This window comes from Balaenoptera physalus, assembly GCF_965194825.1.
Source record: "Balaenoptera physalus genome assembly, chromosome: 19".
Classification (NCBI taxonomy): domain Eukaryota; kingdom Metazoa; phylum Chordata; class Mammalia; order Artiodactyla; family Balaenopteridae; genus Balaenoptera; species Balaenoptera physalus.
This window is the reverse complement of record NC_138900.1, coordinates 41,625,252-41,647,446: the sequence shown is the minus strand read 5'-3', so window position 1 is coordinate 41,647,446 and position 22,195 is coordinate 41,625,252. Positions and strand designations below refer to the sequence as shown.

Here is a 22,195-nt window from a genome sequence, read left to right as displayed (position 1 = left end):
GTCTAAACCAGGCTCAGAATGAAAAGTTAAAATAAAGTTTTAATGTATGATTCCACTTACATGAGGTATTTAGAATAGACAAACTCATAAAAACAGAAAGTAGAATGATGACTGTCAGAGGCTGGGGCTGGGTGGGGGGGTTTCTTTTTAACAGGTATAGAGTGGCAGTTTTACAAAATGAAAAAGTTCTGCAGATTGGTTGCACAACAGTGTGAATATACTTAATACTACTGAACTGTACACTTAAAAATGGTTAAGATAGTAATATGTGTATTTTACCATAATTAAAAATTTTTTTTTAATTTTAAAAAGCTTTTATGAGATGAAATTCATTACCCCTTAAATGCAACTTCTTCTGGCATCTCCATAGGCCACACACACACACAAGTGAGTTTGTGTGTAAAGAGTGATCTTTGTCTAATAACCCATGATTTTACTAATTGGCCCTCAAAAGCCTAGATTATTTGAGTCCATGTTGAAGAATGATAAAAAGTACATTTTTCACCCCTCTGAATGCCACCTAACATGTAAGCAGAGGAACTGATGCTAACTCGTTTGGCTAGAAATAAAAGGAGTAAAAGGATCAGCATTTACCTTCTACCTGGAGTTACTTGGGCAGAACCTGGAACAAAGCACCAGTATAAATAATTTTGAACTCCTTCTAATTATTATCAGGCTTTTGTGTGATTATTAAAATGATTTCTCAACAAGAGCTACCAGCAATTCCTTCCACTACCTGAAAACTTAGACCAGCAAAGAAAGAAGTCCCAAAGCCAGCTCCACACTTGTGTCCCTTCCTTCTGAATCCACTGGAAAAATCAGTAAAAATTATAAGTCTGCACTGTTGCTTTCTCGGGTTAGAAATTCCAAATTACTTTTAAAGCCTCCTCATTAATGTGTCCCTCTAACAGCCTAACCCTCATTGTTGGCCTGATATCCAGAATGCTTAGAGCTTGATGAAAAAGGATAAAACTCAGTAGTCTTGAATGTAAGTGAGCTGAAATAACCCCATCCATTTATCCCCAGATCCTTGTGCTTCTCCAAGTCAGTGTACCCTATGATGCTGTCTCTGTACTTCTGGATGGATTCTAGCAATCCTAGGTGTTCTCTAACTCATGATCACAATTTTTTAGGTAGTTGTTTCAACTTTTTGTTGATGTAATATATATAGAGAGAGAGATTGCATATATATATATATATATACACACACACAAATTGATGTGCATATATATATATGCACAAATCATGATTGTATAAATTGATGCACTTTCACAAAGTGAACATTTCTGCATAACATCCGCTTTTGTTACATTCCAGTTATCCTGCCAAGGATAACTACTATACCAAATATGCTGATTTTTAACATCATACATTAATTTTGCCTCTTTGTGGGTGGGGCAGGACTTTATATAAATGGAATCACACAGAGGGATCTGTAAATTCGTGAGATTCATCTATACTGCTCTATGTAGATGTAGTTTGTTCCCTTTCATTGCTGTGTAAGGCAAATGTAACATGACTTACTTGTCCATTTTACTATTGATGCCGCTTCCCATTTATTTGAAATTAGCCCATCATATTTGGGTCTGTGAATGCACACCTCAAATCCCTGTACCTTAAGTTTCTAGTAATGTTCTAATGACCATCTGACAGTAACCACAGAGCTGCCTTGTCATCCTCTGTCCAAGTCAGTAATTCCCAAATTCCATCTCTAAGGTTCAACCAAAAACTGCCCTGTGTGAAAAATCAAGAAATTCATTTTCCCTGAGAACAATACAACCTTTCTATATTTGTAGATTTTCTGTTTTTGCTTTAGAAATTATTTTTTTAAACACTATGTTCTATCTACTTCAGTTCCGTTCAACAAGTTTTATTAGAATTTCATCTATGTGCCAAGCACTGTGCTCCTTATGGGACTGCAAAATAAGGTAACATACAGTCCTTAATTTGGGGGAGCTCAGAGCCTACTGGAAAGAAAGATGATATTATATATGTGACCGCCCCCCACCCCAGAAGTGAATGTGCTGTCCAAATTTCTCACCAATGCTGTTCTAACTCCAGGGAAGAATAAAGTCATGACCCTAGGGCTGGGGGCTCTCAGGAAAGTCTTAAGTAGTTCATCCCAAGTGTGAAATATCCTTGAAATGTTGTTCGTCAGTAAAGGTACGCTTAATAAAATGATCACGCCTGTTTTAATACCAAAATATTTCCCTTCACAACTGTCAGTTAAAATAGACACTCCAGGACAATGTGTCCTGTTTAACACTTGAATTTTAGCACTCCTGTAAACCACTAATATATTAAACCACTGTAGATATCACCACCGAAGTTTGAAAAGGACAAATCTAAACAACCTGTAAAAGTTTACCACATAATAAAAGGATATGAGGCGGCTCCATCAATCTTGTAGATGATCCACAAACATCTGGCCATACTGTGTTTTGATATATACTAACTGATTTGCTCTACTTTTCCCAGGAGATAAATAATTCTTCAGATATTTTATCCATTTTAAACAACCATGCATTTCATAATATCAGAGGCTTTAAACCACAAACCTCAGTAAAACACAGGCTGAAATTCTAGTGTCACTCATACAGTTAATAACCAAAAAAGTAATACTCATCATTTTCCTAACTGTTTGAAAGTAGAAATTGACTCCTGGGAAGGCAGAGAAGCCAATTTGCAATGAGCGGCTTTCATTTCCTACTCTTAATTCAAATCGTCATAAAATTGTTTGAAGTCTTGGCACAAGTAGTGACATTCCAATGTAACCTATAAGCGGCTCTTTGGGGAGGGACAGTTATATGTAAAATACACTCTGCATAGCAACCAAAACAGTCAGTGGACTTCGAGTGCTAAAATAGGACATCTTTCTAACCACAAAGAAGAAGTGAAGACGGTGGCACAAGATGATTAGAACTAAGGGTGAGAATCCTTTCGGGACTCTTATTTTGGCTTGCTGTGTCTTTTCTGTGCAAAGGGAGACGTGATATCTGTCTTTCATTCATACACACATCCTGGAACTCAGGAAGTCCAAGGGTATGTACAACTAGGAGCCCTCAGAATACAGATGGGGATTAAAGCCTTGGAACTGAATAACATCACCTAGGCTAAAGAAGAGAAGAAAAGATGTATGAGGTCTGATCCCTAGTCTGATCCAATATAGAGGTTAAGAAAGAGGAGGGCAGGCTGAAGAGAACCTTAGAAGAAGCAACCTATGATGTAGGAGGAAAAACAGGAGTGTGGAATGTCTTCAAATTATATGGGGGTGGGGAGGTAGTCAACAAGGTAGGAATACTCAACCGTTCCAAAGATTCTCAAAGGCCAAATGAGATGAGGTTTGACAAGGGACCAACGGAATCCGCAAGCTAAAGGTACCAGTAACCATAACAAGCGTGGTTTCAGGAAGTAGGGAGGGCAAAAATGCATTGAGGACAGGATATACAGTGAAGATTAAGTAAACAGAGAATAGAGACAACACTTTTGAGGAGTTTGCTATAAAGAAAAGTGCACAAAGTTTACAGTATCTGGAGCAGGACTTTTTAAAGATGAGCTACAATAGATTAGGCCATGTGTTTATGCTGATTGGAAAAATCTAGCAAAAAGAGGTTAACTGATGATTCGGAAGAGAAAGGGCTAAGTGCAGGCTTCAAGCTCTTGAGCAGGTTACAGGTATGAGATCTTGTTTACAGAGTGTGTAGGGAGGGGAAATTAGATAAGAGCTCGGACACTTCCTCCTCTATGAAAGGGAGATGTGCAGAAGGTGTCGGCATTAGACAGATTTGTCATGGGGAAGCTGTAACAATTTTCTTCTGATTGCTTCAGTTCGTTTCACTGAAATAAAAAGGGAGGTCACAAGCTAAGAAAGGAGAAAGGACAGGTGCTGAAAAATTGAGGACAAAAGGGTATAGTTGTAATCATTTGGATAACCTGGTTTTCTATCCAAAACCTGCTACTCCAAGCTATGTGCCTTAAATAATTAAATTAACCTCTCTGATTCCCAGCTTCTTCATCTATAAAATAAGGATGACGGTTTTATCATGAGGTTAATCCAGCACCTCAGAGTGAGTTTTATTTGGCTTGAGTTTCTTTCTTATAAAAGTAATCATCACGGATCTTCCAAAATGATATTCTGAAACCAATTATCACATGAGTTTATATTTAATAAGAATACACACATGCATGGAATAGATGGCATGAAAAGGGCTCTGGGGCATACTTACAACAACTAGTCTTGGATTTAGATTGACTCAAAATATTCTACAACCAGAAAAGCAACAAATAAATTGTGATACAGAAAACATAGTGCAAAGAAGTTGGATCTACTCCCAGGTGAAACAATCATTTGCTGTGTGCCATGGATATCACCTAACTTTTCTGGGCAGATATTTCCAATCTGTAAAATGAAGCCCTTGGACTTAATGATCTGGTTCCTTCCAGCTCTAAAATTCTGTGGACATATGAATTACTCCATTTATACATAGCTGCCCCTTGCCTACTCCATGTATGGCATTGAAATGTTTATATTTATACCTAGACCCCGTCTTTCTTTTTTTTTTTTTTAACATCTTTATTGGAGTATAATTGCTTCACAATGTTGTGCTAGTTTCCGCTGCACAACAAAATGAATCAGCCATATGCATACATATGTCCCCATATCCCCTCCTTCTTGTGTCTCCCTCCCACCCTCCCTATCCCACCCCTCTAGGTGGTCACAAAGCACCGAGCTGATCTCGCTGTGCTATGCAGCTGCTTCCCACTAGCTATCTATTTTACATATGGTAGTGTATATATGTCCACGCCACTCTCTCACTTTGTCACAGCTTACCCTTCCCCCTCCCCATATCCTCAAGTCCATTCTCTACGTCTGCATCTTTATTCCTGGCCTGCCCCTAGGTTCATCAGAACCTTTTTTTTTTTTTTTAAGATTCCATATATATGTGTTAGCATATGGTATTTGTTTCTCTCTTTCTGACTTACTTCACTCTGTATGACAGACTCTAGGTCCATCCACCTCACTACAAATAACTCAATTTCGTTTCTTTTTATGGCTGAATAATATTCCATTGTATATATGTGCCACATCTTTATACATTCATCTATCAATGGACACTTAGGTTGCTTCCATGTCCTGGCTATTGCAAATAGTGCTGCAATGAACACTGTGGTACATGACTCTTTTTGAGCTATGGTTTTCTCAGGGTATATGCCCAGTAGTGGGATTGCTGGGTCGTATGGTAGTTCTATTTTTATTTTTTTAAGGAACCTCCATACTGTTCTCCATAGTAGCTGTATCAATTTACATTCCTACCAACAGTGCAAGAGGGTTCCCTTTTCTCCGCACCCTCTCCAGCATTTATTGTTTATAGATTTTTTGATGATGGCCATTCTGACCAGTGTGAAGTGATACCTCATTGTAGTTTTGATTTGCATTTCTCTAATGATTAGTGATGTTGAGCATCCTTTCATGTGTTTGTTGGCAATCTGCATATCTTCTTTGGAGAAATGTCTATTTAGGTCTTCTGCCCATTTTTGGATTGGGTTTTTTGATACTGAGCTGCATGAGCTGCTTGTATATTTTGGAGATTAATCCTTTGTCAGTTGCTTCATCTGCAAATATTTTCTCCCATTCTGAGGGTTGTCTTTTCGTCTTGTTTATGGTTTCCTTTGCTGTGCAAAAGCTTTTAAGTTTCATTAGGTCCCATCTGTTTATTTTTGTTTTTATTTCCATTTCTCTAGGAGGTGGGTCAAAAAGGATCTTGCTGTGATGTATGTCATAGTGTGTTCTGCCTATGTTTTCCTCTAAGAGTTTTATAGTGTCTGGCCTTACATTTAGGTCTTTAATCCATTTTGAGTTTATTTTCATGTATGGTGTTAGGAAGTGTTCTAATTTCATTCTTTTATATGTAGCTGTCCAGTTTTCCTAGCACCACTTATAAAAAGGCTGTCTTTCCTCCATTGTATACTCTTGCCTCCTTTATCAAAGATAAGGTGACCATATGTGCATGGGTTTATCTCTGGGCTTTCTATCCTGTTCCACTGATGTATATTTCTGTTTTTGCGCCAGTACCATACTCTCTTGATTACTGTAGCTTTGTAGTATAGTCTGAAGTCAGGGAGTCTGGTTCCTGCAGCTCCATTTTTCTTTCTCAAGATTGCTTTGGCTATTTGGGGTCTTTTGTGTTTCCATACAAATTGTGAAATTTTTTCTTCTAGTTCTGTGAAAAATGTCATTGGTAGTTTGATAGAGATTGCACTGAATCTGTAGATTGTTTTGGGTAGTACAGCCATTTTCACAATGTTGATTCTTCCAAGCCAAGAACATGGTATATCTCTCCATCTGTTTGTATCATCTTTTTTTTTTTTAAAGAATTTCATTATTGTGCTCATTCATTTTTTTTTAATAAATTTATTTATTTATTTATTTATTTTTGGCTGTGTTGGGTCTTCATTTCTGTGCAAGGGCTTTCTCCAGTTGTGGTGAGCGGGGACCACTCTTCATCGCGGTGCGCAGACCTCTCACTGTCGCGGCCTCTCCCGTTGCAGAGCACAGGCTCCAGACGCACAGGCTCAGTAGTTGTGGCTCATGGGCCCAGTTGCTCCACGGTATGTGGGATCTTCCCAGACCAGGGCTCGAACCTGTGTCTGCTGCATTGGCAGGCAGATTCTTAACCACTACGCCACCAGGGAAGCCCTGTTTGTATCATCTTTAAGTTCTTTCATCAGTGTCTTATAGTTTTCTGCATACAGGTTTTTTGTCTCCTTAGGTAGGTTTATTCTTAGGTATTTTATTCTTTTTGTTGCAATGGAAATGGGAGTGTTCCCTTAATTTCTCTTTCAGATTTTTCATCATTAGTGTATAGGAATGCAAGAGATTTCTGTACATTAATTTTGTATCCTTCTATTCTACCAAATTCATTGATTAGTTCTAGTAGTATTCTGGTAGCATCTTTAGGATTCTCTATGTATAGTATCATGTCATCTGCAAAGACTGACAGTTTTACTTCTTCTTTTCCAATTTGGATTCCTTTTATTTCTTTTTCTTCTCTGATTGCTGTGGCTAGGACTTCCAAACCATGTTGAATAATAGTGGTGAGAGTGGGCAACCTTGTCTTGTTCCTGATCTTAGACCCCGTGTTTCTTTAAAGTGACAACACAGTATCTTCTTTAGTATCACAGTACACTAAGTCTTTGAGGTAAATGTTAAATATTCTAATAAACTAAACTTTTGAATGACTGTATCATGTGTATTGTCATAAATAGAAAATTATATCAAGACATTACATTTTTTATTGAAGTATGGTTGATTTACAATGTTGTGTTAATTTCTGCTGTACAGCAAAGTGACTCAGTTATACATATATATACATTCTTTTTTATACTCTTTTCCATTATGGTTTATCCCAGGACCTTGTTGTCCATCCATTCTCTAAGTAATAGTTTGCATCTACTAACCCCAAACTCCCAGTCCATCCCTCCCCCACCCCTCTAAGACATTATATTCTAAATAAACACTGTAGGGTCTTAGGGGAATACACAAATATACTTTTTGGCAAAATGCTTAAAATCAACACATAATCTTTACAAATCAGTGTTAAGTATGACTTGGCAAAGACAGATAAGAGGAAATGTTATTTTTATCACTTAATTTTTTAATGAAAAATTATTAATTTATCTTTCAATGACAAGTTCACAGGTTTAAAAAGAGAACATGAATACCAAAGTTTTTAAATGGCACAATCATATGGATAGTCATGCATTTTTAGTTATCTGAAATGAGTCTTGGTTCCAGTAAGCTCAATGATAAGATAAGCATTACCATGGCTGATTCTGTCACTTAGAATGGACTCCAATTATGGGTTTTGTATAATAATGAAGATTATGGTCAACATGTCTTGACTAACCAAATTTCCAAGTCCCTTCAACTGCCCCTGTAGCAATCAACAAAGGACTGCCATTTCATTTAAGCAATTGTCCTAACCATCTCATACAACAGCAATGAATTTAAAACTTGGATAATACTCCCATCACAGTGGTGATCGTTTTGTAATAATACAGAAATATCAAATCACTATGTGTGCAGCAGTAACTAACATGATGTTGTAGGTCAATTATACTTCAAAAAACAAATAAACAAACTCACAGAAAGAGAGATCAGACTTGTGGTAACCAGAGGCAAGGGGTAGGGGGTGGGGGAATGGATGAAGGTGGTCAAAAGGTACAAACTTCCAGTTATAAGATAAACAAGTCCTAGGGATGTGATGTACAACATGATTAATATAATTAACCCTGCTGTATGTTATATACGAAAGCTGGTAAGAGAGTAAATCCTAAGAGTTCTCATCACAAGGAAAAAGTTTTTTCTTTTTCTTTTATTTTGCATCTGTATGAGATGATGGATGTTCACTAAATTTATTATGGTGATCATTTCCTGATGTATGTAAGTCAAATCATTATGCTACACACCTTAAACTTACATAGTGCTGTCAATTATATCTCAATAAAACTGGAAGACAAAAATACTTCCATCACAAAGATTTCCAAGGTTTCTTTATTTTCTGTGCCTCTCCTTTTTTTTTTTTTTAGTGTTTTACAGTTTATTTCTCTGCTTACATATGTAACGTACTTGATCTTCACGACCTGACAGATATTTTCCCCATTTTACAGATGAGGAAATTGAGCCTCAGAGTGGTCCAGTGAGTTTCCCAAAGTCATACTGCTGATAAATGGCTATGCCTGAATTGGTCCCTGTGTTTTCTGGTTCCAAATCCCACAATCCTTCCACTATCACTCAGAACCTTTCAATGATTCAGTAGCATGATGGGTGTTTGCCCCAGCTTCTGTGTGCCTCTCCTTTTGGTATATCTATAAACTTCACTGAAACAAACTTTCTAAAAACTTCAAATGACCCTTTCCTTGTGGTAGGGCTGCCAGATTTAGCAAATAAAAATGCAGAATGCTGGCTTAAAATTGAATTTCAGATAAATAACAAATAATTTTTTAGTATAAGTATGTCCTAAATATTGCACTAAAAAATTACTTGTGTTTTATCTGAAATTCAAATTTAACAGAGCATCCTGTCTTTTATCTGACCACTCTGCCTCTTTGCCCACCTTAGCCATTCAATAGGATCCAGGAAGTACACTGAGCTCATGGTGATGGTGATGATGGAGATAGCATCTGACTTTTATAAAGGGTTAATTAAGGGCCAAAAATAGCGAGTTTTTCTGATTGTATAATTTGGTATGATTTGCTTAAATTAATCAAAATGAAACATTAATCTATTTTGTGCTTAATTGTCTGAAAATTCATGCATTCATTATTAATTGAGGTCCTACATTTTGCCAAACTCTTATCAAGCACTGGGGAAATGGCAGTGAACAAAACAGAGTGGTGTTTTCCTCTTGGAGCCTGAGCTAGTAGGAAAAAGGCATCCAATAATAGGTTCAGGAATACACAACCATGGAGGAGAGGTGCAGCAAAGAAAAATAACGGGTGTCATGAAAGAGCAAACAAGGGGAACCTACCTTACCTAGGAGTATAGCTGGGTGTAGAGAAAGCCTCTCCAATTCTGAGACCTGGCGTTTGAGTAGGCATGGGCCAGCATTGAGGGAAGAGTAGGAGAATTTGGCAAGTTAAAGGGACTGGAAAAGGCCAGTGTGGGTAGAATACGGTAAGCAAGTTGGCAAAGGCAGAAAATGAGTCTGTAGAAATAGATGGGGGCCACCATGTGGGGTCCTCTGAGTCATGTTAGGATTTGGGATTTTTTTAATGGCATGAAGAAGCCCTTGGAGGCTTTTCAGCAGTATGGTGACATGATCGAAACTGCCTATTAAAACGCTCTACCTAGCAGTTAGGTGGAAAATCATACAGAAGGGAAAACTAGTACCACTGAGGAGACAGGCCATTGAAGGAGAGGAGGCATAAAATAAGGGTGTCTTTGGCTGGTGTGGTGATAGTGAGATAGAGAAATATTTTGGAACTAGAAATGACAGGATTTGTCACTGGATATAAGTAAGGAGTGAAAAAATATGAGATGTCAGATGGCTTGTTTAGAGTATGAGACTAGAATGGGGGGAAGGATGGATATGCCATTTCCAAAAAAGGGCAATTTGGGGTAGATTAGAGTGGATCAGGGAGGGAAAGAGGCAATCTAATTTTGGCCCTGTTAAATCTGAAATGCCTAGTCCCAGCCCTTTGTATCACCATGATGTGAATCTGGAAGTAAAAAGACTGGCATCGTTAGCATTGCTTGTGGAACTGAAGTGTTCTATATTCAGGAATGTTTTACTTCATGGTCCAAATACAAATGAAGAGGACATGTTACTTATCCAGGACAGAACCTCAAGAGTTTGGGTTAAGTGATGACTTGTAGAACTGGAACCAATTAAACACTGAGATTTGAAAGAAGGTATTGTAATATTGCTCATAAAATGCAAGCAGACTCTATCACGGAAGAGATTTGTCTCCACTAAATAGAGAAAAAGATTCAAATAAAGGAAGTCTTCATATACTATTCACTGACTTTCTTCTTGACAATTTGACAGACAAGATACAAATAGTTCGCTTTTGTAGCTGACTCTAAGAACGGCAACCAATGATCTGGCTGACTGACTAAAACTATTAATTAAACAAAGTAAATGGGTTTTCCACCTCATCCTCAGCACTTCCCATCAAATCAACGGTATGAACATGTACATGACTTGTGACCTCATTTTATTCTACATAGAAAAGTTTGAGAAAGAAAAGTGAGTTAAATTCTCTTACATTTTCCCCTTCACATATGTCCTGAGATGGGATGAGAATCCCATCTAGAGTTTATCACAGAAAAGTTTTCAACAGGACAGAATTAAATGAAAATGAGCATTAGAGAGAAATGGCTGAAAATAGGACAAGGATACATTTATATAATTTCTATATGTATTGTTGGTCCAGTGTGGTGTGGTATGAATAGACCTTATTGATAAATTAGATATTTATGTATGTGGATATACATGTAGAAATTAAGGCAGAGCGGGACTTCCCCAGTGATCCAGGGGCTAAGACTCCGTACTCCCAACGCAGGGGGCCCGGGTTCAATCCCTGATTGGGGAACTAGATCCCGCATGCCACAACTAGAGATCCCGCGTGCTGCAACTAAGACCCGGCACAGCCAAATACATAAATAAATAAATATTAAAAAAAAAAAAAAGAAATTCGGGCAGAACTTTGGGAAAATACACCCATTACAAAATGAACAAAATGTATCTCACTTTTTAATATTCTCACGTGCAGCGCATAAATGCACACAGTGCTTTTTAACATAACTGTTCCACATGGAAATATTTTAAAACTCTAAAAGTACATTTGATAATGTCTTTATAGAGAGCAGCATGTTCAGTCTGTTCTTCGAAATGAAAAGTGTCAACCATCACTGCAGTTCTTAGAACTGAGACGTTAAAAGTCTGTGGTGTCAAGAATGGGCTCATTGTGGGCTGCTGATAGTACAGACTCCTACAAATGTTCCATTGTACTTCTGAGCCATGCTAATGATCCGTGCCTAATGGATTATGAAGAGCGCTTTGAAGCCACTTTTTCCCTGATCATCATCAACTCTCAATACCTTGTCAAAAAGCACCAATGGTTGTCATGATGACATCCCACGAGTGTCCCTTCCCCAATGCAGCCATCAAATGCATTTGAAGGCTTTGGGAAACAGGCAGCAAAATTCAAGGGGAGTTCAATAGTGCATATCTGAGCTTTAAAAATATTAAATCTGAAATAGTATTTGCGACATGGGCCTTTCACAGTGGAAAAAGTGAACTATTGCTATGTGGGAATTCCACTTTTATCCAACTGAGAGAAAATAATACCTTATAGTTACAGAGCACTTTTTAAGTTACATGTTGTACATTTTTATCTCATTTACTAACACAATGTTCCTGTCAGTACCATTATCATTCTCATTTTATAGATGAGGCCCTCGGAGATCTCAAGAAACATGCTTAAGAAACATTCCTCATTTGGTAAGTGGTAAAATGGTGATTCAAACCCAGTTCTCTATGATTCCAGAGTGTGAGCTTGTAAGCACCCTCCTAGGTCCCCAATTATTGTGCCATGATATGGAAATCTATGAACTCAGCAAATTTTCCAAAAGTCCAATAGAAATCAAACATTTACTTATCAAGAAAGTCCCAGGTTTACTAAAAAAAAAAAAACAAAAAAAAAAACCTTTTTTTTTTTGGCTTTTAAGATAGAATTAGGGGGCTTCCCTGGTGGCTCAGTGGTTAAGAATCCGCCTACCAGTGCAGGGGACACCAGTTCGAGCCCTGGGCCAGGAAGATCCCACATGCCACGGAGCAGCTGGGCCCGTGAGCCACAACTACTGAGCCTGTGCTCTAGAGTCCACAAGCCACAACTACTGAAGCCTGTGTGCCACAGCTACTGAAGCCTGCGCACCTAGAGCCCATGCTCCGCAACAAGAGAAGCCACTGCAATGAGAGGCCTGTGCACCGCAACGAAGAGTAGCCCCTGCTCGCTGCAACTAGAGAAAGCCCTCGCACAGCAACGAAGACCCCACGCAGCCAAAAATAAATAAATAAATAAATATTTTTTTAAAGTAAAAAAATTTTTTAAAAAGATAGAATTAGGAAGAGATAAAATTTGGAGTTGAAAGAATGAGGTTCACATCCCAGCTCTGTCATTTGTGTCCTACGTGACACTGTACAAGTTACTTAATGCTAGTGTTATTGTGATAAACTCAGTGAAGTGAATGATATTATACCCATTTCTCGGATGAACATACTGATTAAATTCAACCCTGAGGGGCTTCCCTGGTGGCGCAATGGTTAAGAATCCGCCTGCCAATGCAAGGGACACGGGTTCGAGCCCTGGTCTGTGAAGATCCCACATGCCGCGGAGCAACTAAGCCCGTGCACCACGACTACTAAGCCTGCACTGTAGAGCCTGCATGCCACCACCACTGAAGCCTGCACGCCTACAGCCCGTACTCTGCAACAAGAGAAGCCACCACAATGAGAAGTCCGCGCACCACAACGAAGAGTAGTCCCCGCTCACCGCAACTAGAGAAAGCCTGTGAGCAGCAAGGAAGACCCAACACAGCCAAAAATAAATAAATAAAATAAATAAATTTATTAAAAAAAAAATTCAACTCTGAGTGTGGCTATATCCCAAATTATTGATCTCTTTATATAGAAGGACTGAAAAACTATGTGATGCCAAATTGCACTTAGTCTAATCTTGGTCACAGGGTTGAATATGCCAGAATTTGGGGACTATACTGATATGAGTTTATTGTGTAATTGTCTTGGAAGGATCCCGGGTCCAGATCACACCCCCGTAGGTGAGAGTAGAGTTTTCCTAAAGTGAAACGATATTTTAGCTGTCAGCCATCCTGGAAAGAGATCCTTTGGAGGCGATAAAAAAGGACTCGGGAGAACCCCATGAAAGAGGGGAAATTATATCTCTTTCCTTCAGTCTCAGGACCCAGTTCAGTTCACCTGATGTTTGGTCACACTGACACAGTTCCAGAAAAAAGCAGGAAGCCAATCTGAGGGAAAGACCTAAGGATGGAGCACAGCTGTAAATCAGTGCATGTTGGACTTCTCTTTTCCTGTTACCAACCTTCAGGGAAATCTCTGCTCCGATCTAGGACAAAGGTCTGCAAACATTTTCTGTAAAGGGTCAGAGAGCGAATATTGTAGGCTTTGTGGGCTATACTGTCTCATTGCAACCACTTAACTCCTGACATTGTAGCACAAAAGCTGCCGTAAATATGTAAATGAGTGAGCGTGGCTGTGTTTCAATGAAACTTTATTTATGTACATTGAAATTCTAATATAATTATCACATGTAATGAAATACTATTCTTTTGATTTTTTGTCAACTATTTAAAAATGTAAAATACATTCTTAGCTCACAAGCCATACAAAAACAGGCAACAGGCCAGATTTGAACCAGGGGTTGGAATCTGCCCCCTGCTCTAGGAAATTAAACAGGAGAGCCTATCCTCCTGGGAGTAAGGCAGTAAAAGAGAAAGAAATGTGCCCTTCTCTGAGGACTCGAGGCTGGAAACTAATGCTACCATCACCATCCAAGACAGTCACACTCTATGCTGACTTGCTCCCACTTAACTAAGCCCATGGCTGCTGAATTCTAGGATGTCAATATAAGGGCAACACTGTCCTCCAAACTACTAGAAATTGATTATGGATACAGATCACCAGTGATGTGCCTGGTACCTAGAACATACTTTGACAATACTTGATTCCCTCTCTCCTTCCTTGCTTTTGTTGATTTTAGCTTCGTAACCTTGGTGTGAATATATGCTTAATTCACATCTAAACTGTTGAGGTTTTTTTTTTTCTAATTCTGACTAATAGAAATATAGGAAAGCCAAATCCTTATTACTTAAAACATACAGTTATTATTAAGTTTAGTATTCTTATTTTTTGAGAGGTTAAATTGTTCAAGATCTGTAGACAAGGGACAAAAAAAAATAAGACCGTATACAAAAGATACTTTGGTGGTGGTCTCCACCACTTCCCCTACATAAAAACTGCATCGTGTGTCTTTTTCTCCACATTCTGCATATACATGCACACACACAAGCACATGTGCCTTTCTCCAGCCTTTACATTTATGCACACTTTGAAATAACAATTTTCATTAACTTCATTCATCTTTTGGATTAGCCAAAGGACAGCCTTGTAGGCGTTAATGTAGCATAGAAAATCAATACATCACAATTAGTAAAAGCCAATTGGAAAGGCTCCTGGCTTTTATTTTACTTTATTTTTACTCATACACATTCAGTTTATTTGAACAGAGGACAGTTTTGCTATTCATTCCATCAGCCGGAATTCTTGAACCAACGAAGCCAGTGGACACTAATGAAAAAGCATTTTTCATGTCTGTTGCATCTGACTCAACACCAAGTTGCTTAATGAATTACATTTGGGTTTCACCTAGAGTTGATTAAATATTTAACATTTGGAGCAAAAATACAGCTGCATTCAGTAGGTTAAGGGTGAGCCACAAAATGGTTTCTAATAACCAATTCTAGAAATGCATTATAGGAAACACTATTAAAAATTATCTAAGCCAATAAACCAATATATTAGACTAGAAATAACTGAGGCCCAAGAGATTCAGGTGGCATGGTTGAAGTCATCCAGCTAGATTTTAATCCGGCATTCCTTTTAGCTGGATATTAGACTCATTCTGAGAAGCAGAAAATGGGACTTGTTTCTTTTAGGATGGTCAAATCCTAGTATTCAGAAATTGGCCCTCTTTTTGAACAGGTGTAGACTGCACCTGACCTCAGGCTACACGTGTTTCTGACAATTCCAAATGAAGTGTCTGCTCTAAGGGAAAGATCTGGATTTGAGCTGCTGCCCTCGGTGGTGCAGGGTTAAGTGCCAACATGTTTGAGTGCAGGACTTATTCTTGAAGTTGCCAGCTTCAGCTAATTGCAGATGTAAAAGATAAGACACCAATTTCAAAAAGAACAGCACATTGCAATGAGACCATAAAATGTGTTCACTGTGCTCCTTCCCTATCTAAGGACAACTGACCACACTAGAAGAAGGAGACTGATAAAATTTAATGGTCTTTTTTTTAAAGTTACTTCTAATTTAAATGTGATTTAAGAAAATTAATACCCAAGTCTGATTCAGAAGTCGTTTGGGGCAGCTAAATTACAAGGCTCCTTAGAGGAAGAGTTCTTTCCATTCAATTAATGAACAAATTTTTAGGTATTATTAAGGTATGATTGATACAATAAACTGCACATATTTAAGGGGTACAACTTGACCAGTGTTGAAATATGCATACACTCATGTAACTATCATCACAGTCAACATAATAAACAATTCCATAATGCCCAATAGTTTCCTAGGCATGTCTGTAATCTACTCTCCAGCTCTGTTCCTAGACAACCACTAATCTGTTTTTTGTTTGTTTGCTCTTGTTTTTTTGGGGGGTGGGTTTTTTTTGTGGTTTGGGGAGTATTTTTTACTGGTTTCCAAATGATCCTTTATTGAAATATTTTCCTTAGTAGTTCCTAACTAGCTGGGCATTCAACTGCACCAGTTGATGTCATCTATGACGTCATGACGGTGGTGACCATCAACACTGCAGCCATACACTGGGCAGTCCCCAGGATTTCTTGAATGGTTCCAGAGAGTTTTCTAGCTAAACGTCCATGCCACATCTGTCAGACAAAGTTGACAATCTCTTCAACAGTGATGTTTCCTATGTGCTTAGTGTTTTTTGATTCTTTCCGTCTCTAGGTGGTTCCTTGAGGGCTTTGATGGCCAGGGTAGAAGTAGAAGGTACCACCTCAATCTGGGCCTGTCTGTTCTAAATGGGTAGGTCCACTATAATCCTCAGGCCCTTCATGTCACTGGTTGCCTTGGTGATGCCACCACCAAGCTTTTTTGGAGACAGACTCAGGGGACAGATATTGGTGGCCAGGGCAGACGTGGTATCAATTTCCCGACTAAGGCACCTCAAGTACACACAACTTTTGATCTTGTTGGGGTTGAACTTGAGCGACATGTTGGAGGCAGCTGGTGTTGGATAGACCTGGATGCAAAAAGACGGAAGAAACTTGCCCCTTGGCCTGCTCTGAGATAAAAGAGGAAAGCTACTTTTTGTTATTATATATTTGTTTGCACTTTCTAGAAACTTCTAGAAATGAGGTCCTGTAGTATGTACTCTTTTTTGGTCTGGCTTATGTAACTCAACATAAATGATTTTGAGATTCATCCATGTTGTTGCATGTATCAATAGTTTGTTCCTTTTTTCTGAGTTTATTGTAAGGATATAGAAAAACTAAATTGAAATGGACCATAGACCTAAATGCCAACCCATAAAACTTCTAAAAGAAAACAGGAAAAAAATCATAATGGCCTTGAGTTGGGATAAGATATCTAATATAGCAGGGGTCCCCAACCCCCATGCCGCGGACCACTACTGGTCCGCAGCCTGTTAGGAACTGGGCCGCGCAGCAGGAGGTGAGCAGCGGGCAAGCGAGTTAAGCTTCATCTGTTGCTCCCCATCGCTCGCATTACCGCCTGAGCCATTCCCGCTCCCCCACCCCACCCCCAGGTCTGTGGAAAAATTGTCTTCTACAGAACCGGTCCCTGGTGCCACAAAGGTTGGGGACCACTGTATAGGACAACAAAAGCGTGAACTATTAAAAAATCAATAAATTGAACTTCATCAAAATTAAAACTTTTTCTCTTCCAAACACACTGTTAAGAAAATGGAAAGGCAGGCTTCCCTGGTGGCGCAGTGGTTAAGAATCCACCTGCCAGGGCTTCCCTGGTGGCGCAGTGGTTGAGAATCTGCCTGCCAATGCAGGGGACGCGGGTTCGAGCCCTGGTCTGGGAAGATCCCACATGCCACAGAGCAACTGGGCCCGTGAGCCACAATTACTGAGCCTGCGCGTCTGGAGCCTGTGCTCCGCAACGAGAGAGGCCACGATAGTGAGAGGCCCGTGCACCGCGATGAAGAGTGGCCCCCGCTTGCCGCAACTAGAGAAAGCCCTCGCACAGAAACGAAGACCCAACACAGCCAAAAATAAATAAATAAATTAAAAAAAAAAAATACAACAAGAGGAAAAAAGCAAAAAAAAAAAAAAGAATCCACCTGCCAATGCAGGAGACAGGGGTTCGAGCCCTGGTCCGGGAAGATCCCACATGCTGCGGAGCAACTAAGCCCGTGTGCCACAACTACTGAGCCTGTGCTCTAGAGCCCGCGAGCCACAACTACTGAAGCCCACGAGCCACAACTACTGAAGCCCATGCGCCTAGAGCCCATCCTCTGAAACAAGAGAAGCCACTGCAATGAGAAGCCCGCGCACTGCAACAAAGAGTAGCCCCCTCTCGCCACAACTAGAGAAAGTCCGTGCGCAGCGATGAAGACCCAACACAGCCAAAAATAAATAAATAAATAAATGTATTAAAAAAAAAAGAAGCGCCACACACTTTGAAGCAGCCAAAGGTGGTAAGGCCTGGAGTGGAAGCCAGCTTTATTTATTGTCAAGGCCAGCACATTCGTCAGCTCTCCTCATTAAAATTTGCCAATTAATGAGCAGTGGCATACCCCTTAGCAAAGGTCAGCAGCAACCTAAGCAAACTTATCAAAAATTCAAAGAGGTACAGAGTTTGGGAAAAGTTCATTCTTCACTTAATTAACGGATCTAATTACAATCCTGACATAACAAAATGGAAAATGCGCTCTTCAAAAGACACGCAGTTCAAGGTTTAACAGCCCAGATAACCTTCTCCTTTGGTACAGGCTGACCCAAATGTGGGGGGGGGAAGGGGGGAATCTTAGCATACAGTCAACAGGATTGATGAAATGGCTTCTCAAGAAATTAAAGCTTAGTAGGGTATCAGTATCCCAGAGCAACAAAGGAATTGAAAGAGAATGAAGACGCTCCCACATCCTGCAATCTGGGTGAACACAGAGTCAAGGCTTTCACTAATCTCCTTTCTTAGCAGACATCAAAGTATTTATTTGGTGACCTTTCCTGACTAGTTGTGAACAGCACTTTAGCATCCTAAAGAGTCCGGGTCTGTAACTGTTGCCTCATTTAGATAAAACCTAAGATACAATAAGATAGAATGGATATGCTGTACTTACTTTGTTTCTGAAATAGCAGGTCCAGAATTTCAAACCAGGTACCACTAACCAAAGGCTTAGAGAAAAATCAGCCTGACCTCCAGCTCATCCACTCAGAGAACAACCATCTTGAGAGGGTCAGCTCCATCTCTGTCTCATGACATGGAATCAGCTTCACAGGAGACTACAAAAACCCTGGCAACTTCAAGTTTTGATTCTTTACATGAAAATGAACAGATAGGAATCATTAAGTCTCAGGGCTTCTCACCCTTCTCACCCTTCAAGCGTGTTCAAAACTCTTAGACAGCAAGTGGGTTTTCCACTCAGGAGTTCCTAGGTGAGAAGCACATTCGTGGATTAGAAGAGCATATCACAGAATACTATTATCTGGAAGGGGAAACTGATGCTCAGAGAGAATAAATGACTCACCTAAGACCAAACACAAAGGTAATGTAAGAACCCTGAAGCCTACCCTCGGCAGGGTCAGGTGTGGTAGTTCTAATCATTTCTTTATTCAACAAACATTTGTTGAGCATCTTTCATGTGTTGGGCCTTGTTTAGTCACCGGAATGAGGTTAAGTGTTCAAAACAGATATGTCCTACCCCTCATAGAGCTTGTATTCTAGTGGAGGAAGATAGACAATAAAGCAACAAATAAGCAAGAAAAATGCATCTAGGGAATTCCCTAGCTGTCCAGTGGTTAGGACTTGGCACTTTCACTGCTGGGGCCCAGGTTCAATTCCTGGTCGGGGAGCTAAGATACCGCAAGCTGCGTGGCTCGGCCAAAAAAGAAAAAAACAGAAAGAAAAAAAATGCATCTACTATCGGTGCTTATAGAGGATTAAAACAGAGGGACATGAGAGTGACTGGGTGACTATTATAGTTGGAAGGACCGGAGAAGCTCTCCCTAAGAGGTAACATTTCGGCTGAGACTGAAGGACACAGAGAGCCATCCATGTAAAGACTAGAGACAAATGTACAAAAGCAGGAGAGAAAAGTTGGTGCCAAGGCCCAAGGCCACTAAACAACATCAAGAAGACCAAGGCGGCCAGAACCAAGCGAGTGAGGAGAGGGGTATAAGATGAGGCAGAGGCAGCAGGCCATGGGTAGCTAGCACACACAGGACTTTGCACGTCCATGATAGGATATATGAATTTTATTACAAGTGCAACAGACCCCACTAGAGGGTTTTAAGCAGAGGAGTGATCTGAATTCTCTTCAGAAGATCATCCTGGCATATATGTAGACAGTCCAGAGTCCAGTAAGAAAGTCCAGTAAGAAGGCTGCAGCAGGAGAGCAGGAAAGAGACGCGAGTGGAGGTGTCAGTGGAGATGGAGGGAGGGTAAACAGAACGTGCACGTGAATTGATGAGACGTGGGAGGAGGTGAGAAAAGAGGAGCAACACACCACTGGTGGGTTTGGGGCTTGAGCAACTGGATGAGTGGTGACGGCTGATACTGGGTTGAGGAAAATAGGCCATAGGAAAGAAGCAAATGTGGAGGTTAGCAATAGTTTTTTTGGTCAAATTTGAGATGCCTAGTAGATACCGTTGTGAGATACCAGCTAGATAACTGGATAGAGAAATATACAAATCTGGGATTCTGGGAGGATGTTTAGAATTGAGGCAGCAAAGTGACAGTCACCTTCCTTAGAGATGTCACTTAAAGTCACTGGACTGGATGAGGTCACCCAGGCAAAGGGAGAATTTTTCCAAAGGAGCAGTCCACTCCACTCCTTTCCAGGAGGAGCTCTGTTCTTTTTTCTCTCCCGCACAGCAGTTCTGTGACGGTACTTGAGAACAACAAAGGAAGGGAGGCGACTCTCAGCGTCCTTGGACGCAGCATGTTTGGAGTTGGTGCCTCTTCCCCGTAATCAAAAGGCCCTCAGAGGTGAGACGCGAAGACGCGCACTTCCTGTGATGTGCTGCCGAGCGAACCGTGGTCCCTACCTCAAGTCCTTCGTAAAGAAAAAGAAAAAAACAAAAAAATCAATCCGCTTTCACACAAAACTGTGGAGTTTTACTTACTGTGCACCTAAAGAGGGAAAAGCAGCAGCCGCCGCGATCACAGGCGGCCTTCCCTGAGAACCCGGTGTGAGGCTGCCCCCTTGTGTCTACTAATGGGTATGACCCGCTCAGCAATCCAAAATCGGTTTCTTAAAATCGCAGGGCACCCGAGGGGTGGGAGAGGGAGCGTGGAAGGGAGGCGCCAGAGGGAGGGGATATGGGGATGTATGTATACGTATAGCTGACTCACTCTGTTATACAGCAGAAACCAACACACCATTGTAAAACAATTATACTCCAATAAAGATGTTAAAAACAAAAATTGCAGAGCATGGAGCTGCCTTTATTTCCTCTTAACTTTTTTCTTTTTCTTTTTTTTTAGCTGTTAGTGAGTGGGTAAGTTAATTGAATAATTGAATTATAATTGCTGTACAATATTATATAAGTTACAGGTGTACAACATAGTGATTCACAATTTTTAAAGGTTATGCTCCATTTATAGTAGTTATAAAATATTGGCTATATTCCTCATGCTGTACAATATATCCTTGTAGCTTATTTTATACCTAATAGTTTGTACCTCTTAATCCCCACCTTATATTGCCCCTCCCCACTTCCCTCTTCCCACTGGTAACCACTAGTTTGTTCTCTATATCTGTGAATCTGCTTCTTTTATTTTATATTCACTAGTTTGTTGTATTTTTTAGATTCCACATATAAGTGACATCACATGCTGCAGTGGTCACTATAAAGGAAACAAACCAAAACACACCAAATGCTCCATTGCCCTCGAGATGAAGCCCTTTCCCAACTCAAGCTTGACCTTGGAACCCTGCCTGGCCCTGCCTCCCCAGCCTCTGCTCCCTATGACCATTATACTGGCTCACCATCAGTCCCACACCCCACCCACCCCTGATCACACCATGGCGCACTCTCCTGCCCTGGCCCATCTGCCCCAAATCCTCCTCACACCCTTCTTTGCCTTCAGACCTCGGACTGGAAACATCCAAGCTCACTCTGGGAAACCTGCTCTGGGCCTCGAGGATGGGAGCTCCTCTGACGTATTTCTCCCATCACAGTCTTTGCCACACCTTATTATAACTGTTTCATTGTCTGTCTCCCCTAGAGAATGTAAGCTCTACTTCCTAGAAATAAGCACCACTTACCAGAAATCAATCCCATGCGCCTCCATTACAGGAACATAGATGAGGAAATGAGAAAGCTCCACGTGACATTACCTACCCAAACATCAAAACATGGGCTTCTTAAAAACACATCTTTCCCTGTCATACAAGGTATAATTCTCAAGCAAAGATAGTGGTGGCTTTACAGATTCAGATACCTGGAGGTCCTTTAGGATACCCTAAGGTGTATGACCTTGATGTGACATATGGGTCTGGTTAACTAGTGTCTCGGCTGGGATTCCTCTGAAAGCAGAGCCTGAAACAAGTTGAGTGCAGCTGATGTCAGAAGCAGGGATGTGAAACGGTGGGAATAAAACAGGGAAGGAGGAAAATGAGGGATGGGTTACCGAGCTGTTTACTTGCGGGTCCA

At 40.3% G+C, this 22,195-nt stretch overlaps 1 long non-coding RNA gene across 1 annotated transcript in view; it reads right to left on the bottom strand.

Moving 5' to 3' along the window:
* LOC309649494 overlaps window positions 1-7,375 on the bottom strand; it is a 913,024-nt gene extending 905,649 nt beyond the window's left edge. Inside the window, exon 1 of the long non-coding RNA XR_014257151.1 lies at window positions 4,912-7,375. This is a non-coding gene — a long non-coding RNA (uncharacterized lncRNA). The remainder of the gene's footprint in view (window positions 1-4,911) is intronic.
* Window positions 7,376-22,195: the final 14,820 nt, after the last annotated feature.